Raw genomic sequence first — 16,110 nt, 5'->3', positions numbered from 1 at the left:
GTCATGTGTCATCAGTGCCACGTATTGGTGTGATCAGTGTCACGTGTCATCTGTGCCATGTATCAGTGTCATGTGTCATTGTCCTGGTGCTCCAGGGCCTTCAAAAGTGTAATACGTAGTCAACAAGTTAGATGTGTAATTTATGTTCCTAGGCGCTCCCTGCATGTTGGGCCTCTCTAAGTGTCCAGGCTGTGGAAAAAGTCCCACACGTGGTATCGTAATACTCAGGAGGAGTAGCAGAATGTATTTTGGGGCATTATTTGTGGTATACACATGCCACGTGAGAGAAATAACCTATTAAATTGACAATTTTGTGGGGAAAAACAAATAAAAAACAAAAAAATCTTCATTTTGCAAAGATTTGTGGGAAAAAATGACAACACCAAAAACCTCACTATGCCTCTTACTAAATACCTTGGAATGTCTACTTTCCAAAAAGGGGTCATTTGGGGGGTATTTGTACTTTCCTGACTTGTTCGGGTCACAAGAAATGAGATAGGCCACCAGTGATGTGATCAATTTTTTATAATTCGCACCACAGTTTGTAGACTCTAACTTTCACAAAGACCAAATAATATCCACTAATTTGGGTTATTTTTACCAAAGATATGTAGCAGTATAAATTGTGGCCAAAATTTATGAAGAAAAATTAATAATTTGCACAATTTTATCACAGAAACAAAGAAAAATTCTTTTTTTTTCAAAATTTTTCAGTCTTTTTTCATTTATAGCGCAAAAAATAAAAACCCCAGAGGTGATCAAATACCACCAAAAGAAAGTACTATTTGTGGGAAAAAAAGGACAAAAAATAAATTTTTTCATATTTCAGGAAATTCCTCACTAGTTTTGACAATGAGACAGGAAATTAAGGAAATCTTCCTAATGGGGCCGAGATGGCAAAAAAACTTAACAGGGGTTTTTACCCTCCCTTACTCTAGCAAAAATGTAAAAGCTTTGCCTATAATTTCACTTTAAGGTAAAAGTTTGCAGTGTATGGCCTGCCTAAATCAACCCCTATACATATATGTATTTGGGTAAAATACCATAAGAACTATAAATTGTAGCTTTGTATCGGTATATTTGTTTCACTTGCATTTGAGTTTTCATTGTTGGATATCTAATCAGAACCTAAGAGGTAGAGATTGTAAACTCAGGTTGCTTATTACTGGTAAAGTGTACTTATAGAACATTAAAGTGGGGTACCCCCTAAAAAAAAAAAATTAAAAGTCAGCAGCTACAAATACTGCAGCTGCTGGCTTTTAATAATCGGACACTTACCTGTCCCGGGTTCCAGCGATGCGGGGGAACGAAGCCCCCCCCTCGCTCCCCGCTCCGCTCGCGGCGCCGTCATGCATACTGTGGGCACCCGGCTGTGGCTTCACAGCCGGGCACCCACTGCGCATGCGCGAGCGGCGCAGGGCGCCGTGATACGCCGTACAGTCACCTGGGACACGTGACAGGTCCCAGGTGAATGTGCGGCGCGAGGGGAAGTGATGTCACCAGCCCGGGCAATGAAGAAGGCAGACTACGAGGGACCCCCTAGCAACCGGTATTTAGAGGTGAGTAAAAATTTTTTTTTTTGCCAATTATTTTTTTTTGATTTTTTTTAAGAATTTTAAGTAGTTTTATTTTTTGGGGGGCAACTCCACTTTAAAGTAGTTGTAAACCCTTACAACCAACTTTGACCTACAGGTAAGCCTAGATTAAGGCTTACCTGTAGGTCCAAGAAATATCTCCTAAACCTATACGGTTTAGGAGATATTTGCCGAAAGACAGGCACCGCTGTCTACGGTGATATGGCGCGAGTGGCGGCTCCCGTGCGCATGCGCGGGAGTGACGTCATCGCGGCTTCGCCGAATGACAGCGGGGGAGCAGCGAGACCCACCGAGAAGATGGATGCGCCGGACTACAGGGGACAGCGGTGACTTCGCTGGCTCCTGTGTCAGGTAAGTGACACATAATGGACTACTATGCGATGCATAGTAGTCCATTATGCTTTACCTTTACAGGAAATGAAAGAGGAAGTAAACCCATCAGGGTTTACTTCCTCTTTAATGCAATAGTAAAGTTAGACACACGGTACCTGCTTCTTTCTAAAATAAAAATGTTAGTATGTATTAGAAATATGTTTAAAGCAAACCTATGCTTAGCCATGCAGATTCCACTAGTGGGTTAAAGGCATAGTTCGCCTTTACCAAAAAACTGCCTATGTACGTACCTGTACATAAAAACAAACTGTGCAGCTTTAATTAAAGTTGCATAGTGCCCTTGCTGAAGTTGTAAGTTTTTTGTACCTCATGAAGCCTGACTGAGCAACTCCTACTGACTGAATCATCTGGTCCTGCCCTGTTGCTAAGTGACTCCTAGCTGTTACTGTTCACCTTCCGTTCTTCCTCTGAGTTAGACTCCCTCACATGCTCTTTCTCTCCCCGGATGCAGTAGCTCTGAGCTCAGCTTTTGTTGGCTTTAACAATAATTAAAACTCAACGCTCCCCTGCTCTATCCACATCTAAACACAAAAGAAAACCTTTAACTTGACTTCATCTCCAAAACAACCTTTAGTTTGGTGTAATGCCAGTTTCCACCACACAAGGTTGTACATTTCCCCCATTATGTTGAGTAGGTTCTTTCTTCGTTTTGTGCCTGAATAGTTCTTTACATAGAAGTGTGTGATAATGATAGCCGACACAAAGCCTACTAGCAGTGGAAATCTATTAATGTTTATTGCTGTAGAGATGTGTATGTGTGTAATGTATGCTTTAATAATTGAACCCAGCCCTCCTCTGCTCTCCATAAATACAGACGCCCATGGTGATTAAGTCAGGGATACACCTAGGAAATGATTCATAAAGAAGAAGGGACAGTGTAATATTAAAGACTAAGTTCATCTTTTCTAAAAAAAAAAAAAAAAAAACCCAGTCAATGTTCCCCAGGAGATTAGAATACTGGACAGATTTCTAAAATATTCATTCATGTTGTTGTCATACCTGTAGGCCATTTGTGCCCCACCAGGAAGCCTGGCCAAAAAACTCCCAGTTAGCAATTGTAATGTCCTTTTTTGTTGCTAAAATGTGAAAACCGTGCAATACTCACTCACAGCATTACAGGAGTGCGCTTCCAACAGTTTTCACCTGGAAAAGATGAACTTAGCCCTAAAGTTATAAAAGAGATTCCCAGTGATGGTACTGTGTATTTTTTCTTGAAAAAAAGGAAAACAATTGTGTGCGTGTATGTATGTAACATCACTGGGGATTGGGAGAGCCTACCACACGAGACAGGAAGAAGGCTTACTAAGGCAGAGCAAGATCCTTTTTCATCCGCTAGAACCACATGAAAGCCATAGTAGATGAATATCAGATACCTCCTGGCCACTCTCAGTGCATGCCTCTGAAGGTTTGCTCGACCTTCATGCATTGAACCTCACTAGGCCTCATTACTTACACATTTTAGACGGTAAACAATCACGCATCATTTAAGCTCTCATGGGGGACATCTGGGATTATCTGGTTTACTTTGCACTAATATTCTTTTCACTTTGCTTCTTTCCAGGCCTTGGCCAACTCTGCATCCCCCACGCTCTCTTCAGCCATTGTGAACCCTTCCTTTTGTAACTGCCTGTATTACTGCAAACAAGCCATTTTATTTGAGGTGCAAACGGGAGTAACTAGAGTATGCACACTCATAAAATGTTTACTGAAAAGTCCCTTTCTTTCAACTAGTATTATATAGAATTTATATAGATAACTAGATATTCTGGGGTTGATTTACTAAAACTAGAGAGTGCAACATCTGGTGCGGCTCTGTATTGAAATCAGCTTCCAGTTTTTGGTCAAAGCTTAAAGTAGAACCATAGGCAAAACTTTTTTTTTTCTATTTTGGATAGAGTGAGGGAAGGTTATAACCCCTGTCGGATTCATTTTTAACATCTTTGTTCCATTGGGGAGATGTCACGTCCTGTCCCATAGCCAAACAGGAAGTAAGAGGAAATCCCTGCAAATTAAGGGAATTCATTGGGGGACCCCCAGGTCACCAGAACTAGTGTCCCAATTGGAATTTTTTCCCCTCGATTACTTTTCTGGGGACAACCCAAAATATGGGATTTTCTTTTACTTTCAGTGATAATGGTAAACAGGATGACAAGAGAGGGTTAATCTCCCTAACAGGGGCACAGACAGCAATAATAACCTGACAGGGGTTCTAATCCCTCTACACTGTCCAAAAAAAAATAAGTTTTGCCTTTAGGGGCAGCACAGTGGTGCAGTGGTTAGCACTTTCACCTAGCAGCAATAGGGTTGCTGGTTCAAATCCCAACCACGACACTATCTGCCTGGAGTTTGCATGTTCTCCCTGTGCCTGTGTGGGGTTTCTCTGGGTACTCCGGTTTCCTCCCACACTCCAAAGACATGCTGGTAGGTTAATTAGACCCTATCCAAAAAATAAATAAAAGTTGGCCATAATATGTGTTTGCATATGTCAATGGTTGTAAGTGTATCGGGACCCTACAGGTTAAAGGACTATGTAAAAGCTGCAGATGGACACCGGTGGCAAGAAAGCGCCCTGAGGTGATTCAGTTCGCATAGGTAGCGCTATACAAGTCACTCATTCATTTAGTTATTTGAACAAGCTGCAGTTAGAAGCTGATTGACTACCATGCACAGCTGCACCAGATTTTGCACTCTCCAATTTTAGTATATCAACCCCAATTAGTCAGCGCTAAAGTTATATAAGGTAGCTAGTAGTGAATAAGTATACAAAGCCCCCCAAAAACAATCTATAATACAAAGTACAGTGCCTAAAACTAAATATATTGTCAAAGTGATCACATCAATATCACATAAATATCAATGCGTAACAGCATAAGCAGTGAAAAAATTAAAAAACATAGAATAAATAAAAGTGAATGGAAAATCCATAAAAGTTCAGTGAGTTAATCTGACTTTCGCCACCTGAATTATTCACCAGCACTTGTGAATGAGGACGATACCGCACAGATTCTCAGTTGCTAAAGCAGCGCATCCGTGTCAAGCAATCTCGACCCTTCCTATATGGTCATCCAGCTACATCCACACTGGGATCTGCTGATAGTAGCAGCACTCACCGCTGGAGGATGTTGGACCACCCACACCACCACTGTATAGGAGAGAAGCGCTCACAACAAGGAGCCAATAACCAAGGGGTCCTATAAAATGTAGTAATTTTATTATAAAATTTCTTCAAAATCACATAAAATACATGAAGATGCATCCAGTTGACAAGATATTAAAAACAAATCAAAGTGCACTTACTAAGATCACCACCATTTCCGAGACGGGAAAAGGCACTGACTCGTTTCGTGCAACTACGTTCATAGGATTTATATAGCACCAACAGTTTGCAAAACCCTTTACAATATAAAAGGAGACAATATGATTGTTCAATACAGAAGGAATAGGAGGATTCTGTTAATGGAGCTTACAATCTAAAGGGAGGGGGAGGTGGTACGAAAAGTAATAGTTTCAAGGGATGATCTGATGAAGGTGGCCAAAGTACCGTTTTTAGGTGCAGGTGGGCTTCTCTAAATGTAAGCAGGTAAGCTTCTCTAAATGAAATACGTTTTCAAGGATAAATGAAAGGTACACTTGGTGACATCTCTTCACAGCTAGATATGACAAGCCAAAGACAAGTGCACTCTATCCACATAAAATATCTCTACTCTCTCAGGGGAGGGTACTCAGTTCTTGTTCACATTGCAAACCTGAAGCTGGCCACATGTTACAATCTGATTGTACCATATTCTACAAATAACTTTGTAATGGAAGGACGTGCCTTATTGCACATACTGTATATTGTTTGGATTGATAAGGTAGGCCCTCATATCAAATAGCTTTGGTTGATCTAAAGGAAAATGCACAAGGATTGCACAATCAAATTGTATGGCCAGTTTTGGCTCTCACTCTCATTTTCCAGGAATAGGTCTTCTCCCTCTGATTACATCAGTAGAGTTTATCCTCAACCCAACATCTAGTGTCCCTTCTCCTTTGTCCAGTTGAGTCTCTCCTGCACTCATTCAGCTGTGTGTGTATTATGAGTTTGAGATCTGTTTTTTTTCTGCATAGTAATGATCAGCCTGTTAAATATGCCAACAGGAGCCTTGAGCTCAAGATTTACTTACTATACTTTGAATCTTGGACACAATATGGAACATATACACAAGTACACTACACATTAACTTTTTAGGGGTGCAAAATGAAAAAAAAAAAGAGTAAAAATTAATTATAAATAGTACACCCTTGGAGGTCTCCAGCGGAGTGCTGACATCACCTGCCGCTGGTGTGCTCCTATTAATAGAACCTTGTATACAGTGAGTGGTGGCCAATGTCTAGGAGTGTCTAAGTCTGCGTCATCTGGGAACAGAGTTGGAAAAGAGCACCATGCAGAGGGCATGAGTGCAGTAGGTTGCTAGCTGGCAACTATCTACTACCATGTACATCAGTTACTTCTGAGATAAAGACATTGTCTTGTATCCTGGATCTACGATATGCAAGGCCACTCCATTGCTGCCCAGTAGTACCCAGACTATGGAGAAAACCAGTGACTGGGCTTAGAACCTTCAGCACCTTCTGGATCCTCTCCCTGAGTCAAACCCTGTGGGCCCCCAGGGACACCTGTTGTCACGCTGCCTACTCATCAGGACATATTCACATCAACCCTTCTCCAGGGGGCAACCTGTGCCTGACTACCCAACTGGACAGGGCCAAGGGCCTCCCTGTGCTGGAGTGCTGCCAGCTGGGTATTTTTTTAGAGCTTTAAACAGTTCTACCTCACGGAACTCCAGAAAAGTGGAATTTCTCTTTCGTTCTTTCAGACACATCGCTTCCTTATTCAGAACCATAGGGTTATACTGCCTCCTGCAGGAGTAGAACACTAGGCAGAAAAAAAACTTGGCTATGGGCAGTCCTAGGGGGTATACATCCTCCTCTGTCCCGGAAGACAATGCCTGTGGGCTTCAAATGCCCACAGGCAAAATGGAAAACATCAGGAGACGTTTTTATAAAGACTTTCGAATACCGAAAAACGTCAGCAAGACACTTAGCAAAAAAAAAAAGTAAGTAACATAAATAGAAAATGTAATTCTTGCAATTAACCCAAAAACAAAACCGTTTTGGCTGAGCCAGGACCCTTGGTTCCTTTGTCTGGTGTCTTCACTCTACAGCTCTTCAGTTGAACAATGCCAGGGCGGTGGCCTATGTCAATCAACAGAGAGTAACAAAGAGTGTACTGCCGACCCTGGAAGAAGCCTGCATCCTCCGGTGGACAGACTGCTCCGTTTCGGTCATCTCCACCGTTCACATTCCAGGAGTGGAAAACTGGCAGGTGGATTAACTCAGTTGACAGGTGTTGGACAACGGGGAGTGGTCCCTTCACTGTGATGTGTTTCATCAGATATGTCTCCAATGGGGCACTCCTGAGGTAGATCTGTTGGCGGCCTTGCTCAACAGGAAGGTACCAAGATTGGAGGCCAGCTCACGGGATCCTGTGGCGGACATCACAGACGGTAGCCCGTGGGGCCAGTGTTGTCTGATTTATACCTTTCCTCCTCTCAAGCTTCTGCCGTGGCTTTTACGCAGAATCAAGACCGGAGGGATTGCAGTCATTCTAGTAGCCCCAGACTGGCCTCGTCAGTCTTGATACGCCGACCTGGCGCGTCTGGTCGCCAACGCCCCTTGGCGGCTGCCTCTCAGTGAGGATCTACTGTACCAAGGGCTAAACTTCCATCCTGCTTTACAGTGGCTGGCTTTGATGGCCTGGCTGTTGAAAGCCAGGTGCTGAAGGATAGAGGTTTGCCTGGGTCGGTGGTCCGGAAATTGATAAAAGCTAGGAAGTCTACCTCTAGGAAGATCTACCACCGGACGTGGAAGGCATACATTTCATGGTGTGAGTCGATCGAAGTTCACCCTTGTTCCTTTTCCGTGGTTCGAGCAGATATTGGCTTTGAGTACCATCAAGGACCGGCCTTGGCGGTCTTCTTTCAACATTCCCTGGCCTCCCACTCCCTGGTACGTACCTTTATTTGAGGGGTTCGACATCTGGCTCCACAGGTGCAGTCTCCTCTACCGCCGTGGGATTTGAATTTGGTGCTTTCAGTTCTCCAGAAGCCTCCCTTTGAAAATATTCAGGAGATTCCCCTGCTTACTCTGTCTCAGTAAGTGGCCTTTTTGGTGGCTATCACCTCTGCTCGCACTACCGGTGCGACCGGTGTTATCTTGTCGTACGCCTTACCTGGTGGTCCACAAACATAAGGTGGATCTTCGCCCTTGTCCATTGTTCCTTCCTAAGGTAGTCTCTGCTTTCCATTTGAATGAAGACATTGTATTTCCGTCCCTGTGCCCCAAGCCAAAACATCCTAGGGAATTCGCCTTGCATGCCCTGGATGTGGTTCGGGCGATTCGGGTGTATTTGGTAGCCACTGAGTCTTTTCGGAGGTCAAACTCACTGTTTGTGATCATGGATGGGCCAAGAAAAGGGCTATCCGCTTCTTCTGCGACCATTTCTATATGGATCAGACAGACGGTGACTCAGGCCTATTCTATCAAGGGTCAGGTTCCTCCTTTCCCTGTTACAGCACACTCTACTCGAGCGCTTAGTGCTTCTTGGGCCTTCTGTCATCAGGCGTCAGTGGCGCAAGTTTGGTACTTGGTCATCAGTGCACACTTTTACTAAATTCTGTGCTGGCCTCTGTGGGTGCTTCTTTTAGCCGCAAGGTTTTGCAGGCTGCTGTTTAGAGGGTCTAACCCTTTTGCAGGTGTTTTGTTCAGATTGAGCTCCTGTTCTTGTTGAGCTTCTGTTACTTGGTTGGCTCTAGTGTTAGCCTTGGGATTTTTTATTTATTTTTTGGTTGTCCCACCCCTCATGTTTTGGCACTGTTTTGGGACGTCACTGTGTCTGTCAATGAACGAAAGAGAAAATGGAATTTGTGACTTACCAGAAAATCCATTTCTCTGAGTTCATTGACAGACACAGAGAGAGGATTGGCAGCGAGGGGAGTGTATACCACCCAGGACTGCCCATAGGCATAGCCAAGTCTTTTTTCTGCCTAGTGTGAACTCAGGTAAATGGATTTTAAGGTAATTGGTGTTCTCCTTGGTTTCCTGTAATCAGGATGACAGTACATTAGTTCATACATTGTCAGGGCTGGCTTAGCCCTTCCTCCTCTGGGCTGGCCGCAGGGGAGGGCTGGCAGCCTTAGGCCTGGGGGGAAAGTCCAGTCAAGTGGCCCATTGAACCAATGAATCAGCTCCCCACCCATCTACACCACATTCCCCGTACAGAGAGAGAGGGAGACTGCTCCACATTGCCCCAAAGAGAGAGAGACTGTTTAACACTGCATGCACAGAGAGAGAGACTGCTTCACACTGCCTCCACAGAGAGAGACCGCTTCACACTGCCTGCACAGAGAGAGACCCCGCTTCACACTGCCTGCACAGAGAGAGACCCCGCTTCACACTGCCTCCACAGAGAGAGACCCCGCTTCACACTGCCTCCACAGAGAGAGACCCCGCTTCACACTGCCTCCACAGAGAGAGACCCCGCTTCACACGCCCTGCACAGACCCCGCTTCACACTGCCTGCACAGAGAGAGCAGCCACTTTCTGTGCAGGCACTGTGAAGCAGTCAGTCTCTGTACAGGCAGTGTGAAATGGAGCAGTCTCTCAGAGAAAGGATCAGTCTCTCAGAAAGAGACTGCATGATTGCCCCCAGAGAGACTGAGAAAAAGAGCTTGCCCCTTCCCCACACCCAGTACACAGACCAATGAGACTGCAGGAAGATGAAGACTAAACACTGTGCTGTCACTGCCACCACACTAAGCACTACCTGTGGAGTCCAGAGCTTCTCTGGTGAGTGAGCACCACACCACTGAGCAAGCCAAGTAAGCAGAGTAGCTGAGAGTCACAGTGAGCGCAGCAGGCTAAACACGTAAGTCCTGCTGTCTCCCCGGCATGAACACCAGATTCACCAGGGTGCAGGTTCCTCCTGTCTCAATTGCGGATAGTAGGAAATGCACATGCAGGTGCATGCCAGAGCACAGGCCAGATTAAGGGCATTGTGGGCCTGGTGCTGCAGTGGAGTAGGTTTAGGAGTGGCAGGGATATGAGGTAAGTAATGTCATATCCCAGCTCTTGCCCAGACTTGGTCACAGCCCCACAGGGCTGTAATGTTAGGGAAGCCCAGAACTTGAATTACCAAGCTTCCGTAAGAGCCATGTGTGGGTGTGGGCTCTGAGGTGAAAGTTTCCAGGCCATCAGAATACAGTGATCACTGCTGGCAGCTATAGCAGCCAGCACTGATCGCTAAAAAACATAAAGACACGCTGGTTGTAGTGTCAGTTGATGGAGTCAAATTCTGTACAACCAGTCTGCACAGAGATAGATTGAAATGTCTGCTGAACCGGCAGAATTTCAATCTGTCTATTGTGGCCTAAGTCCACCAGTCTCTGGGTTTAATAATATCCTCAAATCTTCTGAAAGGGGGGCTCCACTTAGGTGTAGAAATTCACTTTGAACTCCACCTTATTTCCAGAACTCTCTTTAGGGTCCTTTAACACTGAAGGCGCCGTACAGGCATTTTAGTGCTAAGAAATTGCACCTGTAAAGCACTTCTTATGCCACCCCAGGTTTCCCACTGGGGCCGTGCGCTTGAAGGACATTATGAAAAGTCCAGCAAGCAGCATTATTGGGGCGGTTTGGGACAGGTGCCCAGCCCATTGAAATGAATGCAACACGGCCATTTTTAACACTTTCTTTGGCCACTAGTGGGGGTTAAAAGTTCCCCCGCTAGCGCCACTAAAACAATGGTAAAGCGCCACTAAAACGAGCAGCGCTGTACCACTACCGCCCACATCGCCCCAGTGTAAAATTACCCTTGGGTATTAGATGTGCAAACAAAAAGGTGAGACCACATATAATACCTACAGAGTAATGGAAATAAGGTGGAGTTCAAAGTGAACTGTGTCATTACCTGCAGGGATTGGCATTCAGGGGGGTTAAAGCAGGCAGGGATGAAATGTGATATCAACTATTCACTGCCTGTCAAATGCCTCTGAAAAGTGACCTGAGCATGGATCACTTTTCAGAGGAGTGGCAGTGGCTGCTGCAAGTGAATACAAGCATTTAGGCTCACACTGGTGTGCTGTGGTTTGGCTGCAGTGCGGGTGTACTGGCGGGTGTCACACCCCCTCAGTCTTCTTTTAGGTTACTCATTGTTGCTGCATGTTCTGAAAGTGCACCAAACATGCAGCATGCACAACGTTTTGTGCACTTTCAGAACATGCAGTAAAAATGTGCATCCTCTATGTCCCAGGGGCAACATGCAGGATGACTGCAAGTACACCAGCACTGCAGCCAATCTGCAGCATGTCAGTGAGAGCCCACATCATACCACCTAGCCCTAGGAGGGCAAGGTACTGGCACAGGCTGCTAGAAAAAAACTCCTTGGCTGCAGAGAGGAGGAGAGAGGAGGAGCTCACTTACTTGGATGGTCCCAGCCTCCCAGGAGCCTCACTGGATTCCAGCCAACTGCTCAGATTGAGCAGAGAGCAGGTCCAGCCTCTGCAAGCCAATGGTGTGGAGTAGGGAGGGGCTGGGCGGGGCTGTGCTGTGTAACACAGACTGTCAGCCCTGACATGAAGACATCTCTGGCTCACAGTACTGGACTCGGCCAGCTCAAGAACTGTGCATGTTGCGGTTTTGAGCTGACGACACAGCAGCCTTTGCCACTGCATATCAGAGCAGCCCAGGGGGCAATTGCATCCCTGCTACCTGGCCCAGCACTCCCCTGGTTGGCCGCTTAGCTGTGGGCTAATTGCCAGCTCTCTTCTCTTTCCACAGTTACCAGCTGTTCCCAATGATGCTCGTCTGACCTGCCTATTTAAAGCCTTCCTGCTCACTTTTTCATTTGCCTTCGCGTTGGTCACATCACAGGGAACCATCTCCTGCTGTTTTTTTCAAGACTGGCTTGCTGCCATTCCCACCTGGCTTCTTATCCTGCTTGCAGTTGCTCTCCTTGGATCCCTGACTTCCGGCCTGGCTGATTACCCGATCTGGTTAATGAACTTTGGACTGGCTGACTACCCAATCTGGCTACAGGACTCTGGCTATGCTTGACTACGCTTTTTTCTATTTACCTTTTTATTTTTATTAATAAACAAGTGTGATTTGATTGTACTTCTGTCTCAGTCTGTTTCATGGTTTCTGACATACATATAGCTCATACATTTACATGTTAGTGCACATGGTGTATTTGTGTTGGCCTCATAACCTCTCTGTATTCAGTTTATGACTCACCATGAGAGTAAAAATAACCAGATAATGTAACCGGAAGTGTATATTCCACCCTTGAACCTGTCACAGCATAAACTTAATAGTGGGAGAACACCTATGTAGATGAATATCAATTATGTTCACAGTGATACTGCCCACAAACTGTTCTGGTGAATGAACACTTGAATAAATTACTCAATTAATAATTTCAAGGCTTAAGGGACAGTCCAACCCAAACCTCAAAAATCATTGTTGAGTGATGTCTAAATAATTGCACTGATGTCAAGGATCCTGAGACTGTTATTTCCACACTGTCTGTAGCTGTTGTAATTAAAGAGGAGCTGCACCTTTAAAAAAAATATTAAAAGCCAACAGCTACAAATATTGCAGCCGCTGACTTTTAATAAATTGACACTTACCTGTCCCAGGATCCAGCGATGTCGGCGGCAGATGACGAGCGATCGCTCGTCCCTCCGCTGCCCCCGCCGCCATCCTCTGTCAGGGAATCGCGAAGTAAAGCATTGCGGCTTCACTGCCCGATTCCCTACTGCGCATGTGCGGGTCGCGCTGCGCGTCTCCACTGGTCCCCGCTGTGTCCTGGGAACTGTGTGTTTCCCAGAACACAACCGGGGGGGGGTGTGCTGGGGTGGAGCATCTGCAGCCTAGCTGTGGCTAGCTTGTCCCGGAAGTGGGTGCAGATACCTGGATTATCCAAGTATCTGCACCCCCCTTCTCCCCGAAAGGTGCCAATTGTTGCACCGGAGGGGGGATCAGATGAGCGGAACTTCCACTTCAGGGTGGAGGTCCGCTTTAATAGCTTCTTCTTAGGATTGGTTAGGTAGTTTCCATCCCTATTTAGCATACATTTTTCTGGAAACTGATTAAATATTGCTGAAAGGAGGACTTTTTTCAAGGCACCACACTTGCAAAGCACCCAAAATACCATCATCACTACCCCTGAACTAGCATGAGCCAAATTGACACAGGTTGCATAAATATGACCAGGAGTACAAGTCTTTATCACCTCTTGGGCAAATGAGCAATTGCCCATGCTGTAACTGTTGCCAGTAAAATATACATAACGAGAGGGTTTGGACACAGCCCTACCACATACATACTGAGTGGGTTTGGATACCGACTCCAGGTACAAGAGCGAGATGAGAAGACTTTATCAGCCAGCTCGCTCCCTCTAATCCCTGATGCCACAAGCATGAAAAATAAAGAAACACAATATGTAAAACCTGAGTGAGAGTTCCCCTTTAAGATAAACAGGTGCTGTAGGCTAATTCCTTTCCGAAACTTCTTGAAGTAAGGGTGTCTGGAATCTTCAGCTAGCTATGAAGGAGCCCTAAGATGTTGCTTTGCAATGGTGACCAGCAAAGGTGAATAGAATAAGCAAGGTGTTTCCCAGTGAAAGGCCTTTGATGTAGAACCAGGGTGGAGTTAAGGTGTCTGCATGCAGGGTTTTCAAATGTAATTTTAAGGGTGGACTTCCACCCGCTCACCAATCCTGGAGATACTGAGGATAGCGTAAACAGGATGTCCCAGAACAGACTCTTTAAAGCGGGATTCCGCTGCCGTTTTTTTTTTTTTTTTTTTTTTTTTTTACCTGTGTCACTGGTGGGCGATTCCTACGGTGTCTTTGCAGTCACGATCTGCGTCTTTTTAACCCCCGGCGTGACTATTTCATTGCTAAGGAAAACTTTTAAAAAAGCAGTCCGGTGGTTTCCATTTTCACTGTGGGCGTTTGGAGCCCACAGGCATTTACTTCCTGGATGCGATGATCAGGGCCGCTGATAGAAATCATGGGGCCCCATACAGCCTACCTGACGGCCCCCTTCAGCTCCACCCATGGCCCCGCCCATGGTCCCTCCTTCAGCCCGCCCTGTCCCAGCCCCTCCCCAGACCCCACCTTGAAACAAAGTGCAGGTTTGTCTACAAGTGATAGGCATTGCTGGCACTGTCTGCAGCACATTACGGCATTGGCGGCATGGGTGGCACTCTCTGCAGCACATTACGGCATTGGCGGCACTGTCTGTAGCACATTACGGCATTGGCGGCATGGGTGACACTGTCTGTAGCACATTACGGCATTGGCGGCACAGGTGGCACTGTCTCTGCAGGCAGCACATGCGTTATGGGCCATAAAGCATGTGCTACCAGCAGACAGTGCCGCCAATGCTGTAACGTGCTGCAACAGTGCCAGCCGTGACACTAATTGCATAACGCATGTGCTACTTGCTGACAGGGCACCCATGCCGCCAATGACATATTGTGCTGCAGACAGTGCCACCCATGCTGCCAATGGCATAATGCCATTGGCAGCATGGATGGCACTGTCTCTGCAGGCATCACGTGCGTTATGACATTAGCAGCATGGGTGGCACTGTCTGCAGGCAGCACATGTCTTATGGGCCATAACGCATGTGCTACCTGCAGACAGTACCACCCATGCCACCAATGCCATATTCTGCTGCAGACAGTGCCACCCATGCTGCTAATACCATAATGTATATACGCTGCTGCATCAGTAGTAGATCTTGAATTCCCCACCAAGCAAGCACACACCTGTGTCATTTTTAGCTGGGCTCCATGAGGCACTTCTTCCCTGATAATGCTGCTGCCTGGACTGGAGTGTCCAACTGTCCACAAATGATTCCATTCAGATGCGATCATGTTAATGATGCCAGCTACTTATTTTTTGTGTTCTGCCACCGCGCTCGCCTCACTGGCACTTCTTGCAAGAGGAGGAGGAGGAATCACTCCACGGCACCAAGGGGGAAGGCACTTAGGATTTTTTTTTATATATTAATTATTTATCTGCTCAGCTTGCCCGGGCCCCCCTGCTGGCTGGGCCCGGTACAACAGGGCCAGTCGTACTGGCCTATCAGCAGCCCTGGCGATGATGCTGAGCTCCCAGCATCCACCGCTCCATCTCGCACATGCTCATTGAGTGTCCTCTTTGTTTTCCTTCCTCTTGCCTCATGTGCTATAGTGGTAATGGCAGATAGAGCTGCCTGCCCACTTTCAAAATGGCAATTTCGGACATGCCCTCGTCACGTGACCGGCGTCCTCCTTCCGAAATCTCACGAGATTTCGGCATGACTGTGTCCCCCACTGATTCCTGGGAAATAGCTAAAAAAGTTCCCAGGGACCATTGCGAAGCCGATAAACACGCCTACTCCCACGGGAGGAGAGCCCGGAAGTCGGCATAAACATTAAAAATAAAAGGTAAATACTGCATATTATTTTATTTCAATGGTTATAACTGCATCTATGTTCCAAAACCATTTGAATAAGATGAACTTGCAATTTTCTGTACAAAACCGCTTTAAGGATCCGCAGTCAAATGAAGGATACCTGACTAGCAACCTGTCTCCCTAGGGATTCAGTGGAGTCTGCGTGGGTGTAGGTGAAAATGGCCCCCGACTAGCCACTCTGCCGTTGAGAGGCCTGTGGTGGAGGATCTGCCTCCAGGGATATGGCTCACCCATGGAAAGGCCCTCCGTGCTGTTCAGGCCACAGCACTCACTCACACCAGCCAGGGAGAATAGCCTCCCGCTTCTGCAGTTGTAGGTTTGCATCAATTGCTCTCAATGGAGTGGCAGATGTCAACGGACACACAGCCGACATCTGATCTGATCCTGTCCGCTAAAAACAGATGGATGAGGATCCGTTCCCCATCTGTCTGGCGGATCAGGTGGCAGTCTGGTGTAAAGCCACAGTTGGTCCGTTTCCATCCGACAGCTCATAGAGGACAGCGGGCTGTGTCCGCTCTGCATCAGCGGAGCGGACACAAACCTGTCATCCATCT

This window comes from Lithobates pipiens, unplaced genomic scaffold (genome assembly GCF_037356315.1).
Source record: "Lithobates pipiens isolate NorthernLeopardFrog02 unplaced genomic scaffold, aLitPip1_a1.2 Scaffold_1, whole genome shotgun sequence".
NCBI classification, from domain to species: Eukaryota; Metazoa; Chordata; class Amphibia; order Anura; family Ranidae; genus Lithobates; species Lithobates pipiens.
The sequence above is the reverse complement of the archived record's forward strand: the minus strand, read 5'-3'. Positions refer to the sequence as shown.